The sequence below is a fragment of the Microtus oregoni genome, unplaced genomic scaffold (genome assembly GCF_018167655.1).
Source record: "Microtus oregoni isolate MIOR12 unplaced genomic scaffold, Mior012 000025F_ref0000491, whole genome shotgun sequence".
In the NCBI taxonomy this organism is placed as follows: domain Eukaryota; kingdom Metazoa; phylum Chordata; class Mammalia; order Rodentia; family Cricetidae; genus Microtus; species Microtus oregoni.
Window position 1 is genome coordinate 23811122 of NW_024543084.1, and position 21492 is coordinate 23832613.

The 21492-nt window shown below is 47.5% G+C and overlaps 1 protein-coding gene across 5 annotated transcripts in view; it reads right to left on the reverse strand.

Moving 5' to 3' along the window:
• Gatad2a (GATA zinc finger domain containing 2A) overlaps positions 1-21492 on the reverse strand; it is an 88137-nt gene that overhangs the window by 29130 nt on the left and 37515 nt on the right. For 3 of the 5 annotated variants that reach the window (XM_041674944.1, XM_041674947.1, XM_041674943.1), the window contains exon 2: positions 14009-14110. The exons of the other annotated variants lie outside the window; for them this stretch is intronic. The gene's annotated coding sequence lies outside the window, so the exon portion shown is untranslated. The remainder of the gene's footprint in view (positions 1-14008; positions 14111-21492) is intronic. 5 annotated transcript variants of the gene reach the window in all.

Consider the following 21492-nt stretch of genomic DNA (forward strand, 5'->3'; position numbering starts at 1 on the left):
CTGCACCCCTAGACAAGGCTGATGCTTTAACCCTAACATGACTCAGTCCAGAGTGGATTGCGATCATCTGCCCCCAACTCTCCTGTCACTCCAACCTGCACCCCGCCACCCCCCCCCCCCAGACACCAGGGCACATCCCCCTCTTCCACCCCACCAGCACCTCTAGCCCCACTGTTCCTCCAGCACAATAAACCCTGCCAAACCTGCTACAATCTGTCTGGTCTCCCTGTGAAAGTCAACAAGTCACTGCCCTGGGGTATCGGAGCTGCCTGAAGCAGAGCTGCTGTGTTCTAGAACAAGTGAGGAGGCAGATTGGCAGCATCCTCAGACAGGATACAAGCACGCCCAGGCCTGGACAGGGAAAGATGGGAGCCTAGGACTGACAAGAAAAGCATATGGGAATTGGGGGAACATTATGACTCTCAAGAGTGAAGCTTGAAGGGCAGTGGTGGCACACACCTTTAATCCCCACACTCAAGGAGCAGAGGCAGGTGGATCTCTGTGAGTTCAAGGCCAGCCTGATCTACAGAGTGAGTTCCAAGACTGTCAGGGCTACACAGAGAAACCCTGTTTCAAAAGACAACAAGAGTGAAGCTCTATGCCTGGCTCTGCCCTCACACTCCACCACCACAACTCTGTTGCAGGCAGACAGGGTTTTCCTAGGGCAGCCTCAGGCCTTAGCCTCAGAATCTCTTAGTTCATCTGAATACACTAGACACCCTATCTGAAGTCCACCTTTCCACCCCACTGTCTCGCTTCCTTGTTGCTAAGAAAGCACTAAGGAGCTAGGCAGTGGTGGAGCAACTTTAATCCCAGCACTCGGGAGGCAGAGGCAATTGGGTCTCTGTGAGTTCGAGGCCAGCCTGGTCTAAGAGTGAGTTCTCTAACACAAATAAACACATAAACAAATAAGCAAATAAATAAGTGGCTGAGGAAAAGCAAGGGTCTAGCAGGAGTTGAGGAAACTGTTCTCTATGTTTCTAAAACACCCCACACACAATCAAATGGAGATAGAGACAGTTACCTGTTCAGAACTTAAACAGGATCCAAGGAGTCCACCTTGAGCCGACCTCAGGATGGGCTGGGTGAAGGCAGGAGAGGGGATGCCTGGGATTTGCCTACCCACCTCCAGAAAGACAAGCAGAGCTGGAGGGGACAGCACCACACAGAGGTCCCAAGCAGGTGTGCCCTTTCCACTAGGGGCTGAGCCTCCAAAGCTGTGTCCTTGAGGAGTGACCAATCCAGCCCACCTTGATATTCTGTGGTCATCAGAACCAAGGTCTCCTTGGGAACAGTGCTGCAGGCACAAGGTGGACAGGAAGAAACTAACCTCTTAGGAAGCATTCTAAGAGGCAGAGAAAGGGGTAAATGAGGATGTGTTCTAAAATTCCTAGGGGGAAAAAGAATGCTGCCCCAGAGTAACTACCCCAGGCCTGTTGAGGGGAATGGGTCTCACCAGCCACTGACTGCATGGCAGCAGCACAGGAAATGATGGTCACTTTAAGGGTAGAGATACAAAGGTCACAAGGGCCATCCAATTACCAAGGAGGGGGGTAGAACACTGAGAGGCAGAGTCTCCCTGCTCTCCAACATCCAGGACTGGGCCTCATACCTGCACATGCAGCAATCCTAGCAACCACCAGTGGAGCCTGAAGGTTAGTGGGTAGGTGGGGTACAGCAAAGGGCTCCCTCAGCAAGAGTCCTACACAGGTGCCTCTGCCAGCCCTTGGACAAAGGGCTCGAGTCCTTGTTGTATACCAATCCTGAGGCAGCACAAACACCATTAACTGCTACCTAGAGGCTGCTTCCTTTCAGTAAAAATGCCACAACACAACTGAAGGGAGGACCTTGGGCAAGAAGCCAGCTCTAAGTCAAGTGCCAAAGGTCAAATGCAGCAGCTGGGCCCAGGACCTCTAAGAAGTCATCTAGAGCAAAGATACCCAACACAGGCTAAGGATGGCGGGCCAGTGACCATCCCCTGCTAATCTAATCCACAGACACAAGTAACAGTCTAACTGACACACTAACACACCGTGCAAATCGAGAAGGGCTTGGGGCCAGGCCGGCAGGTGCACATTCTGGGTATTGTGTAAAAGAATGAAAAGCTTCTCCAAGCTGAAACTGAGCATCATGCCAAGACTCAACAGGCTAGACTCTGCTGCCCTGACTGTGGAAGCTCAACCTCAGCAATACTCCAAAATGTGAAACCCAGACATAAATGGAAGGCTGCAAAAAGTGGGTAGAACATGGACAAAACTGACAGCTAATGTCTGGAACCTGGAGAACCTTAGAGGGAGGGAGTAAAGAAGGGAGAGGAGGAGGAAGAGAGAAACAAACACTTCCCTCTCCTTCCCTCTACCAGAGGAGCTGCTATCCTAGGGGCTGAGGTTACCCCATGCACAGGAACGCACAGCTGGGCAAAGACTGAAAAGGCCAAGGGTGTCAGGTGACAGGTCTGGGTGGTCAGGGTGAGCAGAGAGGCAGAGGCCAGGTGGGAAAGAGTGCATCAGAACTCAGTCTTGATGGAAATGTTCCAGATGGACTGTGGGGGAGGGGACAGGATTCCAGCGGGAAAGAATGATGACACAGAAGACAGAGGTCTGCCTTGCTCTAAAAAACCAACTGGCCGGCGTTTGAGGCCAGCCTGGTCTACAAGAGCTAGTAGTTTCAGGACAGGCTCCAAAGCTACAGAGAAACCCTGGTGCGCTCTGAAGTTTTGCTAAGTACCAATGAGGGAAGGGGGCTACTCTGGTTTATAAGGTTCTACCCAAGCAATGGAAATGGGGAAGGAAAAATTAAGACTACAATTTAATGCAGTGGAACCCTCCTTTAGGGCAGCTTCTATCCCAGGACTCTGAGGGACATCACTTCCTATCTGGAAGAAAGCAGGCCTTATAACGCAGCTGCACATATCAAACAATGACAAGGACAAGGACACACAGAGTCAATCATAAGGCAAAGAAGTCCTGCTGGCCAGTTCCTCCTGACCTGCAGCTAGCACTCTCCAGAGAGTTGTGACCCATGCTGGAGACCAGATCACCCCTATCAGCAACTGGGGTTTGGGAGCTTTGTCCACTCTGACCACATGGCACAGCCACTAGACAGCCATGCCCCAAGCATGTGGTGGAGGAGAAGACAGCTAAGTTGTAACAGGCAGGTCTCTCTCCTCCAAAGCAGAACAGACACTCAGACCTGCCCGGGTGGGCCCCAGTCACTTCCTGCCACACATCCAAATGAGAGTGGCTGGGACTCTTCAGGAAGGAATTCAGACCCAAAAGCCCAAGTCTCAGTCTTTAAATACTGTCAGGCCTATGTGAGGCCAAGTAAAAAGGAGCCAATTCAACGTAGGAGACAAAAAAGTGATCCACAGCAAAGGACAGAGTGGAGGCTCGTTTCCCCACCCCGCCTCACCAAGATATGGGAAAGACATGGAGTAGGATAATGAAAACAGATTGAAGGAGAAAAATTCAAGTTACTAAGTAATAGTACGTACACAGAGTTTTAAAATGCTTACCTTACCAGTAGTCTCTCATCCCAATCTCAAAAGAACTGAGGCAGGAGAATTGTTTTGAGCGTGAGACCAGCCTGAACTATAGGGTGAGTTCCATGGCTACCAGGGCTATATAGTAAGATCCTGTTTCCTGGACACCGGGAAGCTCTGGAGAGCTCAGCATCCTTGCCCTGAGATGTGCTCCTGCAACACTGGACTTCCAAGAGCAGCCACACTGTAGTTTAAGTTTTTGTTTTTTGGTTTGTTTTTAATGTTTTAAGATTTATTACAGCTGGGCAATGATGGTACACACCTTTAATCCCAGCACTTTGGAGGCAGAGGCAGGCAGATCTCTGAGTTTGAGGCTAGCCTGGTCTACAAAGCAAGTTCTAGAACAGCCAGGGAGAGAGAGACTGATTTATTCCTTATATTAATTACATACACAGGCGTGTGTCTGTGAACACGTGAGTAAAGTGCTCTAGAAGTTCAGAGGCCAGAAGAGAGAATGATTCTTAGGTACAGGTGAGCTGCCATGTGGGTACTGGGTACTGACACAGATCCTCTCAATATTCTTAACAACCAAGCCATCTCTCCAGTGCAAAAAGTAAAAAGTTCACAGTAATTATACACACTTTTTTTTGGAGACAAGGTCTCTAACTATGTAGCCCAGTTTGGCCTTGAATTCAGAAATAAATCTTCCTATGCTCACAGAGTGCTGAGATTAAAGGCATGAACCATTACGTCAGGCACTTAAAAAAATTAGTATTTTATCTACATGAGTGTTTTGACTCATACGTTTGTATGTGTATTGTGCCAGCCTGAGAAGTCAGATGAAGGTGCCAGATACCTTGGAACTTGATATCTAGAGCTATGAATGGTTGTAAGCAACCACATGGGTGTGGGGACAGAATTCAGATCTTCTTGAAGAGCAACAAATGCCCCTCTGAGCCCCAAGTCACCAATCCTCCCAAATTATACATGCATACTGTGGCCCATGCCTACATATATGACATAATGAGTAAGTCAAATGAAATCATGAAAGCCCAACAGCTTGTCCTAGGCCTTCAAAGTCCCAAGGAGGAGATGATGAGACCAGAACCTCTCCTGCAGAATCCCTGTGACTTGCAACAGGAGGGTCACACTGGCCCTTGCCAAATGGTCTTACCCAAATATCTCACTTATGCTAGGGCTCATCAGATGCCAAACACCCAGAGCCTCACAAGCTGAGGACAGATGTGTCTACTCAATAAGGTGATAGGTACCAAATTCTAGGTGGGCCTAGTGGTCAATTTCCCACTGTCTCCTTCCCCCAATACTGACCTGCAATAGCAACCTCTGCTGCATGGTAAAAAATGACACATAAACCACAGTTGTACTGACGTCTTCACAATCAGGCAATGCCTTACCCCTACTGTACACACATGACGCCAGGAAGGTGGAGCAGCCACTCTGAATGAAACAAAGGCTCCCTGTGTAGTGATAGTGAAGAGGCCACTGACAAGAAGCCATGGGGTAGTCAGACCAGGGGAAACTCCAGCACCAAAGAGTGACTGAAGGATTTCACATAAAGGTGGTTTATAAAAAGGTAGGCAACAGCAACTCAAATGTACTTTGTCTCTGCAAGAGACTGTGTCCTTGGTGTGCCTCTAGCTTGGCAAGGGGAAAACACAGACACAGACACACACACACACACAGACACACACACACACACACACAGACACACACACACACAGACACACACACACTGCCCAGAAGGTACTAAATGAATGAGCATATGTGGTCTTCTCTCTGGGGTTGGTGCTGACAGGATCCTTGGGCCTCATCCACTCAGTGTTTCCTTTGGTGTTAACATGAAGTCAGGGTTTTCTTCCTAACACCAGTGGCCCTTAGCCAGTAGCATCCCCAGTTTAGCTCCACCAACCACCTGTAAGGTTGAGTGTGATGACCATCCCCCAGTTTACAAGAGCAAACCTGAGATGTAGCCGGGTGAGGTAGGTAGGAGTAACCTAGAGAATGGGAGGATACTAGATCTGCAGTCTGTACTGCTCTAGGCAGAGTCCCACAGAAAGCACACCTCAAATCATCCCTGCAGGTTCTAGGGACCTGGAACACCTTAGGGGTGAGCACACATCAAGCTGGACATGTTCTACTGGGACATGCAAACACAAAGTATTTCAACTCCACTGAGTGTGTGAGGCATACCTACAGTTACAGTGTTCCTCTTACAATGTAAAATTGTAAAACACAAAGTGTAAGCCACTTACAATGTGAAATCAGGCAGGAAAAACATAGGCCTATGGGCAAAAAAAAGTCAAAGACACTACCTTTCAGAACTCCACTCAAATGACAGAAAACATGGGGACCTATTTAATAAGACAAATGGGCTACAAGAGCTAAGTCCCATACCCATGTCACAGGGAATCTAACTCTTGCCTTGGGGAGACCTGAGCTTGTGTCATGGTGGGCTATGGGATCCAAGGACGGGATGAGCATGAGCACTAGTAGCACTGCTGGCACTGTGCTGGGTACTTGGAAGTAAGTTTCACTGAGAGCTATTCTGGACTGCAGGAGCAGCCCAGCACCTCTGGTGTCTGTGAGAGGACTCTGTCCTGAGGTCCTGACTATACATACTCCAGTGAGTATGGCTGTATCCAAATAAAACTGTGTACCATGATGAGCCACAGACTTCAGGCCACCTAGGCTAGTGTTTCTCCCAGACAAAACTACACAGAGAACAGAAACAGCAGTGCAGCTCCAGGATCCCCTAACAGAGTGGTTAACAGCCTGCTTTCCCAGTCCCACCCCAGAGTACATCTGCAGAGGGTTCAGAAAAGACATGCAAACAGCAAATTCAAACCAAACCCAGGACCCAAGGTTTAATTAAGTCTCTGAACCTCACACACACGTAGAACTCTAAAGGGCAGAGGCCCCTCAGATAAGGAAGAGACGTGCTACAAATTCAACTTCAGACAAGAATGAAACTTTAACCTAGTTCCAGTGCAGAGCCCAGCCAAAGGCTCTAGGGATGACTCTGAGAGCATCTGGGAAGACAGTAAAACCTCAATGTACTACAGCCAAGGGTCTGGAGGTCTATGGCCCATGGAGGCCCTGTGGCAAGATTGGGCTACAAGATCAGGACATGTCTCCAGGGTATCTAAAACTCAGAAGGGATCATGTGTACCAGTGAAACCCTAAGATGGTTATCAGGTATGGGGGTGAGGGGGAACCGACATCAAGAGGATGAGGAACCATGATGGCTTCCACTCACTGAAAGGTCCTGAGGGAAAGACAGAGGTCCCAGAAGAAAGTCACTGCCTCAAAGTCTACACTGGGTACAGTCAGCCCTGGTGCCCTCCTCAGAACTCTTAGACCTACCTAGTTGAGTAACAGCACTCCACTCTAAATCTAGTGAGCACTTTGGCCAGTGTGTGAGGACAAGAGTCACTAGGAGATAGACTCTTAAAAAAAAAAAAAAAAAAAAAAAAAAAAAACAGACATATGATCCACAGGTGCTTCTGTCCCGTGGGGTAGGCTGGGTGCTTCCACAGCTACCTGTCAGCCTCCAATGATGACCTGAAGACTCCCAGAACCTGACCAAGGAGCACTCACTACATCTAGACACCAAAAGTGACAAGAAGATGTCCGACATCTGAAGAGCATCCGACTCCACAGGACAGAGAGAAACATCAGATACTTCTACATCCTCAGCTCTTGAAAGCCTACTTAGCGGCACATTAACCAGCCTTGCTCAACATGCACAAACACATATTGTATGCACTCCAGATACTTATTAGTATGTACATAAACATGTGGCATCCCAAGAGTCCTCAGATACCCCAGCATGTCTGACTGTGGCCAGGCTAGGAGTGGTCCCACAAGGGTACCCGATCTCAAGCTGTGTCCAGTGCTGGCCGCCTGCAGCCCAGGGAGAGGGATGTGCTGCTGCTCAGCACAGCAATGTGAAGGAACACTCAGTGCTTGTAGTGTGACCCAAGACCACAGTTATCACTTCAGCAAGACTGTTAGCACCATGAAATGGAGCCCATAACCCTTACAAGCAGGCCAACACTCCTGTAGGACTAATCCTTCATCAATCCTCCAGCCTGATCTTTCATCCATGTTGTTGCCTAGGACAGATCATTTTGCACAGAAAGCCTTCAGGATGGGGGTGGGGCTGGAGAGATGGCTCAGTAGTTAAGAGCACTGGCTGCTCTTCCAGAGGGCCCTGGTTCAAAAAAAAAAAAAAAATTCCCAGCACCCACATGGCAGCTCACATCTGTCTGTAACTCCAGTTTCAGGGAAACCAACACCCTCACACAGAAATACATACAAATGCTCATTAAAAAAAAAAAAAAAAAAAAGTCTTCAAAGGTTCAGAAAAAAACATTCCCAAAAAAGACACACTGAGCAAAAGCGAGGAACCAAGATGTGTCCCATATAGTAAAAAAACAAAAAACTTGTGTCCCATATCCCTTTCACAGAGACACCCTCTGCCACAGTGGTACTGCTGACTGCAGCTCCCCCCTGTAGGAGGCCCAGGGTGGGGATTGGAGATTTGAAGCCACAGTTCATGACAAAGAAAAAATAGGTCAGAACCCTCACGTCTTTGCAGCCTGTGGGCAGCCAACTCCCCCTACACACATCTGCAGCCACCTCCAGCCCACAGAGCTGAACTGTCTGTCACATGAGCTGTCACAGGGATAGTAATCAAAGAACTCCATCTTCAGCCCGGAAGGTGGTGACGCACACCTCTAGTCCCTGAGCCCCGGAGGCAGCTGGATCTCTGAGTTCAAGGTCAACCTGGTCTACGGAGGAGTTCCAGAACAGCCAGGGCTACACTGAGAAGCCCTGTCTCAAAACAAAACAAACAACAACAAAAGTATATTCTCAGTGAGATCATGCTGAGGAAAATGCAGCCACCCTTGCCTTGGCTAAAAAGTCTGTAGTCTCTGTGGCTTCCACCATTCCATATCTCACACCCCAGCACCCCAAACGGAAAAGCTAGCTCTGCACACCTGCTCCTGCCCACAGGGCTCTTCCCCCAGATCTCAGCGGTACCTGCAGTTTCTGTCTGTGTGCTCATTTGTTATATGCTCCCACACACCTCCCTGACAGGAGACACCTCTGTGTCACCAGGGCCCAGTACTAGAATGGACACACACTCCCTAAACAAACCAGAAAAAGAACTAGAGGCAAGCTTGCTTCCTCTCACTCCCCTCCTATAAACTAAGCCAGAGTCTTCACGCCAAGAAGGAAGATAACAATTGAAAGCTCACAGAAGCTAGAAGGCCATACAACACTTCTGCATCCCAGTTCTCCACAAACAGCCTGAACAGCAAACCAAGGCATCTCAAAATACCAAGCCAGGCATAGTGGATTACCACACAGGTAATCCCAGCACTGGGGAGTCTGAAAAAGGAGGAGTGCTGTGAGTTCAAATCCAGCTTGGTCTACGGAGTGAATTAGAGGGCAGCCAGGGCTACACAGAGAAACCCTGTCTCAAAAATTATCCTCCCTCAAAAAAAGCAAAAACCAGAAACAACTCAAAATGGATCAAAGACCTAACTAAGTCAATAGAATCTTAAAAGAAACCACAAGTCAAACTTCCTATCCTTGGAGTTGGCAACAGGTTCTCACACATCTAACCAAAAAGTATTAATAGCACTGGGTAGAGGTAGTGCACACCTTTGATCCTAGCACTTGGGAGGCAGAGGCAGGCGAATCTCTGTGATTTAGGAAAGAGCCTGGTCTGGTCGACAAAGAGAGTTCCAGGATAGCCAGGGCTACACAGAGAAACCTTGTCTCAAAAAAAAAAAAAAAAAAAAAATACCAATGGTGAAACAGACAAAAATCTCCTGATGAGGGCCTGATGTCCAGAACATCTTACAGACAGGAAAATTTCTTATGGCTGTGAACAGTCAAGGGAGCTTACTTAGAATGTCCGGGTTCACAACAGCCCCCCCACCCCCACATCAAGGAAGAACATAATGACAAGTCAATTCAAAAACCGGGAGAACACTTGACTAGACATTTCTTGCAGCCATGCAAATGACTAACAGAGAGCTCACAATGTCTTCGAACTCCAGCTCCAGGGAGTTGCCCTTTTCTGACCTTGAACACCAACCCACATAGGACGCGTGGGCACAGACAGATAAAAAATAAAAATTTTAAATGTTCTGGAATTGGGAAGAAAAACACAATACTGTGACTATACTAATGCTACCAGATATCATACTTTAAAATAGTGACAATGTAAATTTTTCTTACATGCTATTACCTGAGTGGTTTTTGTTTTTTATTTGGAGGGTCTCAACCCCAAGGGCTACAGTTGTCTGGGCCTGGTGATCAAAAACACAAGCCGGTTCATAAGATGTTTAATAATAAGTACAGCTCCAGAGTCCGAAGTCACCATGCCAGCCATGGCAGTTCTCAGGAGAACCCAGAAAACCACAGCAGTTTACTACACAAATGGGATTATGAGCCTGTCTCAGTAAAAGTGCCACCTGTAGAACATGCATGGGGCAACATACTCTTGACCACCCATGGTGGGAGCGGGGTGGGGTGGCTGTGGTCTTCTGCAAATCCTGTCTAAAGAAAAAAAAAAAAGAAAAGAAAAAAGGAGCCAAGCTATGGTGGCACATACCTTTAATCCCAGCACTCAAAAGGCAGAGGCAAGCCTCCAAGTTTGAGGCCATCCTGGTCTGATGGAGGAGTTAATTTCATTGGTTAATAAAGAAACCGCATTGGCCCATTTGATAGGTCAACCCTTAGGTGGGTGGAGTAGACAGAACAGAATGCTGGGTAGAAGGAAGTGAGGTAAGATGCCTCAGACAGACTCTATAAGCTCCAGCCCAAGATGGACGTGCACTAGAATCCTTTCCAGTAAGCCACCACTTCATGGTGCTATACAGATTATTAGAAATGGGTTAGTCAAGATGTGAGAGCCAAGAAGAGGCTGGAACTAATGGGCCAGGCAGTGTTTAAAAGAATACAGTTTTCGTGTTATTATTTCGGGGCATAAGCTAGCCAGGCAGCCAGGAGCCAGGTGGCAGGAACGCAGCCCACTGCTCCTTCTACACTGGTCTACAAAGTGAGTTCCAGGACAGCCAGAACTACATACAGTGAGTTTTAGGCCAGCTAACATTACTTACTGGGACCTCCTTGGCTTAAAAGAAAACCAAAACAGTAGAAACAACAAAAATCCTGGTATTTGAGTTGTTGGTTTAAATTTTATAAAAATCGGGGCTGGAGAGATGGCTCAGTGGTTAAGAGCATTGCCCGCTCTTCCAAAGATTCTGAGTTCAATTCCCAGCAACCACATGGTGGCTCACAACCATCTGTAAAGAGGTCTGGCGCCCTCTTCTGGCCTTCAGGCATACAGACAGAATATTGTATACATAATAAATAAATAAATAAATAAATATTTTAAGAAAATTTATAAAAATCATTAAATGAATTTTTGTATTGGGATCAGAACTGAATTCTATTGTTCAACAATGTCTGAAATAGCCTTAAACATACTCCTATCATTTTATACTATGTATTTATGAGAAGTAGCCCCCTTAAGGCTAACAATTTGAAAATCAAAGAATTAGTTCTGAAAGACACTAAAGATACTCTCACAATATACTCAAAGTCCAGTTTGAGGCTGAAGCGTAAGATTCAGGAATTCACAGCCCATAGATGGACACTGTGAGATTCGAGGAGGTGGACCCCAGGCTCATGATGAAGACTAGACCCCAGGCTATGGTGAAGTGTTTTTACTTACTGAACCATCTTGCTGGTCCTAAACTTTCGGTTATGGAAAACTTCAAGCACACCCACAAAGTAGTAGTGGTGCCATGATGCCACAGTCCATGGCCAGAGAACCCCAAGTTTGAGACTAGTCTGGTATATACTGAAAAACTGTACAGAAAGAAGGAAGCAAGGAAAGAAGGAAGGAAGGAGGGAGGGAGGGAGGGAAGGAGGGAGGGAGGGAGGGACGGGGAGGGAGGGAGGAGTGGAAGGGAGGGGAGGAGAAGGGAGGGGAGGGGAAGGGAGGGGAGGGGAGGGGAACCTTAGCCCACAGAGACACAGGTTCTGTGGTCCATACTGGTGGGCCTCCCCTTGCCTCATGTTAGTAATTCAGTCTAGAGAAGCTGGGAACTGTTGCCTTCATCTCCACGTGTGAAACTGCACTGGCTCCCCAGACTAAGGACTGATCAGCTTCCTTTCCTTTGAACACCGATATGAGCTTGGAAACATTTCACGCTTTTAACTGCTTATTTTTGGGGATGAAGCCAGTGTCTCACAAGGCAGCACTCTACCACCACATCTATCTAGCTGGCAAACATCCCTTCCACCTGATCTGAGCACTGCTATGGGTCCTCCTGGCACAACTGCCATGTTCCTAATGCAGATTCAGAATTCAGTGATCTCAAGTTTGACTCAAGTTCTACACTTCTCTTTTGATCCTTAGAGACATTTGTTTCTTCTACAGTATCTGACAGGGAAAATAATACACACTTGTAGCCTAAAACCAAAAGCTTGACTCCAAAAATGAGCTTTATAAAATTGTCATTTGGCATAAAATTCCAAGAGGAAAAAACAAGACCTGACAGTCACCCTCTACGGTATGCATATGCCCTGCAACCACACTCATATCATGCACATGAAATATGATAAAGAGCAAAGGCACACAGACCTTTCCTTTAGGGAGATGGATTCAGAAACTGTCACACAGAACTCAAGGCCATTTCCCACCTCCTTCACCCCAGCTCTCCAGTCACAATCCTTTCTAACCACCCACAGGGCAGTTTGGGGACACATGCAGTAGTTCTTTGATGCAGTTAGGGCCTAATCCCCTCCCCAGGAGCAGCCAGGGCCCACAGGTGGGTGTTTTCCAGACACCCCAGGGACTCTGCAACAGTTCTTTCTCCTTAGCAGGAAGACAATGCTGGCCATGCTGTGGCCAAGGCCACCATCTGCACTATTTTCTCGGGACGCATCTGTTTTTCTTCTTTTGGGGGCATGGGGGGCGGGGGGGATATGGGATTGAGGAAGGCTTTTCTCTTTGTAGCCCTGACTATCCTGAAACTACCTCTGTAGAACAGGCTGCCCTTGAACTCCTGTGCTGGGTTTAAAGGTGTGCACCACCACTGCCCAGTGAGCTCGTTCTTCTCTAAAGCTGCCTGGCCTTTACTCGGGGTCTGTAATACCCAGCACAAGAATGAGCATCACCTACCAAACAGGCAGACCCCCCCCCCCAAGAGATTCAAGGACAAAGACCTGGTCCATGACTCTGAGCAGACAGAAGGACCTGCTGGGGTGCAGAGGCACTCTGTACATACCCTGGTAATAGGCAAGGGATGCCTAGTCCACTGACAAGCAGGAATCAAGAGACCCCAGCAGCAATAAAAGGCCTACTATTAAATAAGGACACACCTCATAAACTATAAACTAAAACCTACAATACCAGCACTTGGGAGGCAGAGGCAGGAGGACTACCTGGAGTTCATCTGGGGATACATTAAAATAAAACAAAAAGACAAAAACAAACAAACAAAAAAAACCAGTCTCTCAAGAAATAAGCCAGAGCTGGTGGGTACACACTTGTAATCTGAGCACTTGAGAGTCCGAGGCAAAAGATCAAGGTGAGTTCAGGGCTAGCCAGGGTTACATGGTTAGACCCTGTCCTAAAAATAAAATACAGGGTTGGAGAGATGGCTCAAAGGTTAAGAGCACTTTCTGCATTTGCAGAAGGCCCAGATTCAAATCTCAACACCCACATGGTGGTTCACAGTCTTCCTTGACTCCAGTTCCAGGAGACCTGTTACCTCTTCTAACCTCATCAGGTACCTACCAGACACACAAGTGTTACACAGACAATGCAGGTATAATATTCAACACATAAAATAATCTAAGAATAAAAATTAAAAATAAAACAACAAGCCCCTAACCCTAACACTGTCACAGCTTGTGTCTAGCACAGAAGGGATGTCAGAGCAGTTGAGCCTCACACAGTAGCCAACCAGATGCTACTGGATGGAGATGAGCCTGCCTAGTTTAACAAGACACCTGCCATTTTGAGCTGCATGCTACCGTATAAAAAGGAGGGAGTTGTCCTAGGATATTCTGAGGCTTCCTACTTCTAGGATATCATTCAATTCCTCCTGCTTTTACAGGTACATGGCCCTGAGCTAAGGTGTCGCTGCCAGGTCCTGATGGTAACAGAAATGCCCTCCTCCCATGTGGCACTCTGGCACTTCCATGCTCTGCAGAGCTAAAGTTTCCACATAAGTGGTGGGCAGTGACTAAAGTACAATTCTAGCCATTTAGAAGGAGAAACATCTGGAGGTCAAAGGTTAGCCTCTGGTCCCCCTTCTTTAGGCCTTTGAGCAGGTGACGAATGAGGTTCAAGGGTCAAGCCTGATCCCATAGGTACAACTTGCCTTCTCTTCCTAAGCAGAGCTTCATTAGGTATGTGGAGGTTGTCTGAGCCAGCTTTTCATCCCATAGACAGGAGTCCCCAGCACTCACCTGGCCTCAGGGTCCGGGGTGCTGGTCCTACTATGCAGCCATGGCCACAGCTCTGTCAAAAGGCAACTTGTGTGGATGTGCTGGCTCAATGTGCAGGCCAACCTAAACCAAAAGACAGAAAAACTGAGTTCTAAAGAAGGGTTGGAAACCTGGGAAAGTTCAAATGTTTCCAGTGAAAGGTGTGGTTCTGTGGCAGAGTCTGCCAAATGTGAGGAAGGCCCTGGGTTCTTGTGCTGTCTCCAGCACCAACACTAGAAGAAAATGCCTTCAGTCACAGGAATAGTGAAGTATGCCACTGCTGCCTTCTACAACAGAGGCCAAACAAAGAGATCAATTTCTAAGGCCTAGTGAACAACTGGGGAGTAACCTGTGATCAACATCCCAGACCTGTCTTTGAAGCACTCAAAATAATAATAATAGTAATAATCATGCCAACAGATTATTCCCACCAACACCCAGAATACACAGTAAGTAGTCAGGGGCTCTATCCTCACAGAAAGCCGGGAGTCACAGAACATTAAGATCAGGCTGGGTGCTGACCAGTGGGGATAACCTGAGGGCAGACCCCACTTTATAAAGTAGGGACCTTATACACCTGATACTCAGGAAATCAGCCCAGTTCCCAGATCAGCCAGGTTCCCTCTCTAACCCACCATCCCTGCAGAAGTACAGGCTTGTCCCTGAGGAAGAAGAGTACACACTCACCCCTGGACTGAGGCAGCTTATCTTCAACCTCAGGGGTCAACAAGTGTCCAGGGAGAAGAGACTGCCTGCCTTGCAGATGAGACTTGTAGCTAAAGTTCAAGACCAAAGGAGAGTGGTTCCATGACAGGCCCCAGAGAGTCTATGGTATCAGGCTGGGTCCCACTTCCAGGATTTTATGCATGTGGCTTGCCGAGTATCCATACCATCTCTGTTCTCTTTTTTGGGGATTCACAAGACTGTCAGAAGGACATTCTAATAAAGCAGTAATTTTTTTTTTTAACTTAAGAACTGGCTCAGCAGTTAAGAGCACTGGCCACTCTTACAGAGGACCAGGGTTAGGCTCCCAGCACCCACATGGCAGCTTACAACTTTTTGTAACTCCAGTTTGAACAGATCGAACACCTTCTTCTGGCCTCCTTGGGGATCAGACACACACACGGTATATATACATGTAGATAAAACACTCGACACATTTTTAAAAAGAGAAACCTTTTCTATCTAGCTAGTTTGGGGTTTGTAATACATGGTCTTATCATGTAACTCTGGCTAACCTAGAACTCAAGAGATCTGCCTGTCTCTGCTTGAGCTCTGAGATTAAAAGCTTGCCCCATCACACCCAACCAAAACCTTTTATTCCTTTTGGTTTTTCAAGACAGTGTTGTGGTGTTGTGTGTTATTTTGATTGTATTCTGACTGCCAATAAAATTTACTTTCGGGCTGGAGAGATGGCTCAGTGGTTAAGAGCATTGTCTGCTCTTCCAAAGGTCCTGAGTTCAATTCCCAGCAACCACATGGTGGCTCACAACCATCCCATCTGCAATAAGGTCTGGTGCCCTCTTCTGGCCTTTGGCATACACACAGATAGACTATTGTAAACATAATAAATAAATATTTAAAAAAAATTTACTTTCAATCAAGAGGACAGAGCTACCTACTAACAGCTACTACTAAAATTAACCATAGAGGTTTTGGAGAACTGAGGACATTTTAGATGGCGGGGGGGGGGTTGTCACACAGGATCCAGGTATCACTGGTAGCTTTTTTTGCCAGTTTTGTGTTCATTCAAGTTCTTACCCTGATATCTGACTCCTGAGCTTTTATTGTAAAGAATAATTAGATAAATACAACAACAGGGTTACTCTGTGCTGCCGTGGCTGGCCTGGAACTCTGTAAGCCATGCTGGCCTCGAACTCAGAGATCTGCCTGCTTCTGATTCTCAAGTACTGGAATTAACGCACACCCAGAGAAACCTTTATTCGTAAACTAGTTCCGGTAATTTGTGGCTCATGGGTGTAATAAACACTCTCACAGGAAAACTTGCCTAGTAAAGCCAGGAGTGAATACAGAGAGACCTTTGCATATCAAGGAGCACAAGGCCCCTCCCATGTGCTCACTACCAGGGCCTGACTTTTTGGCTCAGTTCAGGCTGGGAAATCCCAGGCTCCAAAGCTACAGAGAAACCCTGTCTCCAAAAAAAAAAACAAAAAACAAAAAACAAACAAAAAAAAACACAAAACAAAACAAAAACAAAAACAAAACAAAACAAAAACAGGCTGGGAAATCCAACCAATGCTGTTAACCCTCACTTGCCTGGCTCTGCCAGGGGCAGGAAACCCTAGCGTGGCTCCCCAAGCACCCGTCTCTGGTGCTCAGAATCAAGGCCAGCGCAGACAGATCACACCCTGATAGGTTTTCAGCTTTACCGTGGAACAAAAGCAATAGATTCTACAAAAGTCACCTTTCAGTTCTGAGTCTCAACTTGTTCCCAGGCTAGGAATATATGGCCTGATCACATCTCTCCCGTCAGTAGCACTGTCCACACCTCCAGCTTACGGTCCCACACCCAGGAGAGGCAGCAGTGAAACTGCACACAGAGGTCAGAGGGCCACTTTTGAGAGCTGGCTCGTTCCTTCCACCATCATGTAGGTTCTAGGAATTATATTTAGGTTAAGTAGTCAGGTAGTAGTAAACACACTTTCTTGCTGAGCTACCTTGTCAACCCGTTTGGATGTTCTCGATTTTGTCTAATTTAGTAGGACCCTGACCACAGTGAGTCATGGGGCCATTAGCGTACAAAGTCACATCAATCGGTCAGAAGTTAAAGTCACAACAGAATTTGTTTAAAACAGGATGAGAAACAAGATGTACAAGAAAAAAAAAACTGCAGTCACCTGAGAATGAGGCAAGAAAATGGCTTGACTCTAGGACAAGACTGAGATTTTTGTCTGAAATAAATAAACAAACAAATAAAATGAAAACAGAGCTGGGGTGTAGGCTCTAGCAGAGAGTTTACCTAGCATGTGCCAGGCCTGGGCTCCATCGCTAAAGTAAATAAAACAAAGGAAAAGGGATCCCTGATTCATAGCAATAGTACAAATTCTCTTTCCAACTGACCTACAAATATAATGCATTCGCCATCAGAAAACTCCATGGGTACATGGCTATGGCATAAGTACTTATCACACATGCGTGAGGACCTGCACCCTAAAGAAGCTGGGCATAGTGGCATACTCTTATAATCTCACCTCAAGGGAGACTCTTTACCTCCCCTGATAAATCCTTATGGCTAGGCTTTAACCCTGCACCTGGGTCCTCCAACTCACACACACACACCCTCCCAAAACTCACCCCGAACTCATGTCCTAACTGGAGAAAAACCACACTTGACAGAAAGACAGTCACGCACATGAAATCAAGCCTTGGCATTGTGGCTGCCCCATCTTATGTTGTCATTTGATCTTTTGGGGCAAGGCCTGGAGGAGGCTCCCTTTTAATTCCAGGACAAAGGCAGAAGCAAGAGCCCCCTAGGTCTGTCCGGGGACCATTCATAGCCAACACAGATGTCTCTGAAGGCACTGGGATAGGGAAGAGCTGACCGTACAAAACTCGAGTGTGGCCCTGCATGAGTGTACCCCTCTACTCTCTGCCCACAACTTGACCTCACTGATACCTCAGCAGTCTGCACCCAAACACTTTGGCTCCCATGTCATTCTGACAGACCCAAGAACCCAGCACTTCTCATTGCTCCTGTCTCTGCCCCTCCCAGCCCGAGTTCACCTGCCCTGCACAAACCAAGTATCTTTACAAGGCTCACCTGGACCCTCTGTACTAATAATCATAGCAACCACATCACCAAACATCAAGCAGAACTCATACCACCAGAAAGTTGAAAACCAAGGCAGGCACTAGTGGAGCACCAAAGGAAGCACGATGGTGCTGGCAGGCAGAGAAAGATTAGCTCAAGACAAAGATTCAGTCTTCCCTTTTCTTTTTTTTGAGACAAGACAAACAACACACACACTCTCTCAGACAAAGTCTCACTATGTATATGCCCTATTGCTATATAGACTAGGCTCTCCTGGAATTCAGAGATCAACCTGCCATGGCCTCTCAAGTGCTAGAATTAAAATACATACCACCACACCTAGCTAGACAGAATCATAATTCCTTTTTTGTTTTGCCTTGTCTTGTTTCTTGAGACATGGTTTCTCTGTGTGGTATTTCCTGTCTTGGAACTTGTTCTGTAGACCAGGCTGGCCTTGAACTCTAGATCCACCTGCCTCTGCCTCCCAAGTGCTGAGATTAAAGGAGTGTGCCACCAGGTCTAATTCTTAATATAGCCCCCCCCCCAAGATGTCCTTGAACTCAGAGCTCCAGAGTACTGGCAATGTACATAAGTATGTGCTCTGTCACTCAGTTCTGCTCCAGTCCACATTCATTTTCCAAACTGGAGGGGGGGGGTGTCCAGACCCTATTGCGTACTACCCACATTCAAGCAAATAGTTTCCTGGGACACAGCCACAGCCAATACTCCCTCTGGCTGTGTCTTCCTAGAATGACAGAGCATAGCAGTGATGACACATGACACAGTAAAGCCAAAAATATTGTCTCAAACAGTAATAAGAAAACCTCACCTCTACTATCACTAAGCGCTGAGGAGCTTCTCAGGAAAGGGGGAGAGGGGCCCAAGTCACAACAGCACAGAGCCCCCCCAGGGAACCTGAGCGGTACCTGCTCTCCCCAGGGAACAAAACCTCATTACCCATGTCCCCAGAGAGCAGGGGCATGTTGGACTAGGCAGACTAGAGACTTGGAGAAACAGTCCCAGGAGAGCAAAGGAACCAGTGGGAAAACTGGCTGTACAGACTGTCCCCTGGCAACCTAAACTGACACTAGGGATGAGAATGGTACAGAGTCCTGCCCACCATCTCAAGTTCTGACACCCACTGGGTTAGCAGCCAGTTTGTACCTTGAGGCTGGCTCACCCAGTACTCCCCTTATCCATAGTAACAAAGGCCTTGATAGAGGATGGATCATCTCTCCTAACACTGAGCCAACGCAGCCTCCCTAACGTCCCTGCAGACAGACAGACACACACACCTCTCACAGTACCTTATGATGGTCCGCATGCGTGCATGCACACTCACACATATCCCGTCACAGCTCCAGTAAGCCTGCCCCTCCCCCACCACCCAGACAGCCTTTGCTCATGCCACTGCCATGAAAGAAGCCCACTCGTTCCCTCTTGCCATTTCTAATGCAAGTCGCTGTCTCTAAGCAAGCGCTCACTTCCCAACCAGCACACCCAGGCCAGATTAGGTACACCAGAATGTGGCAACACAGTTGAGACCATGTTCTGCCCCCCTACAACGCTGTCAGCACCCACAATGTTTCCTTCACACACTTGAAGCAAAAACAGTCATAAATACTAACTCTGTCCTTCCTTAGAATTCAAGGCTAGAAGGCAGCCACGTGGCCCCAACCCCCAGCATGAGCCTGGGCCTCCCAGAGAGCAGCTGTTGCTTCAGCCTCTCTCACAGCTGAAGGTCCCAGAGGCCCAGCCTTGAGTCTAGAAAAGCCTCCTCCCTGTGACTGCTGGGAACTCATTGCTGTGTCATTACTGGTGGCTGGCATACTGTACACACTCCCTTTTTCTTTTCTTCCCCCACAAAGCTAGAAATGGACACTAGAGTCTGTGCTTTGCATGCTAGGCAAGCAGTCCCTACTGAGACCCTAACCAGCACCATCCCTTCTTACTGAGGAGGTACAGTATCCCACCCTGAACTTCCAAAAGTCATCTCATGGATCAGGAAGCAGGAACCTTCATCATACCCTCCCTTCCCTACTAGCCATTCTGAAGGTTCAAAGGCTCTCCATGACCCACAGCCCTCTGAGAGTTCGCCTCCCTCCTGGAGCCCCCTCAGGACTATGCTGCAGACCAAGTGGCAGGCCCCAGCTCCAGGCAGGACCTCCACAGGAAAATCACTACTTCTTACTTTAGCAACTGTGATTAAAGCCATTCCTCAAAACGTCTCAGCTCCCATCTGGACGTGGATGTTCTTCCCAATGTCCAAGCACCAGGTAAGAACTGCAGAGACCTGCATGCTTAATGGTCAGAGCCCAGGGTGTCTGAGCCTCAGAAAGGTCTGAAGTGCTCAGCACTGAGATGCTCGGTATGAAAAAGCTTGTCAAAGACACCTAAAAGAAGTGTGACAAGAAAAAGAGGAAATGGCTTCTCTGCCAGGAATCTGTAACTGCCTAGCACCCTAGATAACTAACTCCCTTTTTCTACCCCTTTTCCTGGCACACAACTCTCAAAAAGTTCTTAGGATTTCCAAAGTGTCCATGTCATGGAGGAGGCTTGCATGCTGGCTAGTGATAAGTCAGCTACCCACTCAGACCCTGGGTAAGAAGGGAAAGAGAAAGGCAGGAGGCTAATGGGTCCCCAGTACCAATAGTGCCAACAACTGTGCCTCTGTCACAAGGCTCCAGAAGCACCCACAGGCCTAGGGCTCTAGAAGCTTCCAGACAACAGGACACAGGAAGTTCCTGGAGAGTGGCTGCCTGTTGAGTCCTGAAGCTCCTTCCCAACACTGCAACACCCAAAATGGCAAGTTTCCCAGAGTTCTACCAGCTGCTGGAGGAGGGGACCTGAGAACCCTAGACAGATAGCCAGTCAAAAGAAACCCAGGAGAGTCCCACTGGGCAACTGGAAGAAGGGAGCAACGTTGAGAATAAGTTCTGGCCCTGCGGAAGCTAACACCGCCTCCAGGGAGCTGTTGTGGGCAGAGAGCTAAATTACAGGATGTCCTGCTGGTGTGTGCTGTTCAAGGGCCACTTGCTGAGGTCACTGAGGACTCAGTCTGAAATGTGGGACAGCTTCCCCTGGCTACCCTCTACAAAATAACACCAGCATGTGTCATATGTCCAGCTATCAGATACAATAAGTAGCTACAGGAAAAAAAGATGAATACCTGAGATCCCCCCATCCAAAGCAAGGCAGCTGAGAGAGCTCAGACACTCCCCAATAATCCCTAGTGGTTTCAGGAGCTCTAGGGTCACCCCACCAAGCTAGAGGAAGCGTATCCAGTTCCTTCCCCTCCAGGAGCTAAAGAAACCCCAAGGAATTTCTGTGCTCCAACACTCTACATCCTAGATGATGTCACAATAAACCTTCTATACCCATATGCATTTTTAAAAATACTCTAGCAGCTGACACAAGCCGGGTCCCTAATGTGTATGCCATAGTCTCTTCCTAAACTAACACTGAAAGACAGATCCATATTCTCATAGTTATGGGTTATTTCTGAGGTCACATTTTTTGACAGTCAATGCACATAAGGTAAAATTCTTATCTTAAATTTCCCTGCTTTGGAAACAGTATGGAGGTTGTCCTGCTTCATTTCATAACCAAGCCAGGCTTATTTTGATCATTTTTAAGTGTACAGTTCAACAGCATTAAAAAATGTTTACATGGGCCAGTGAGAAGGCTCAGCAAA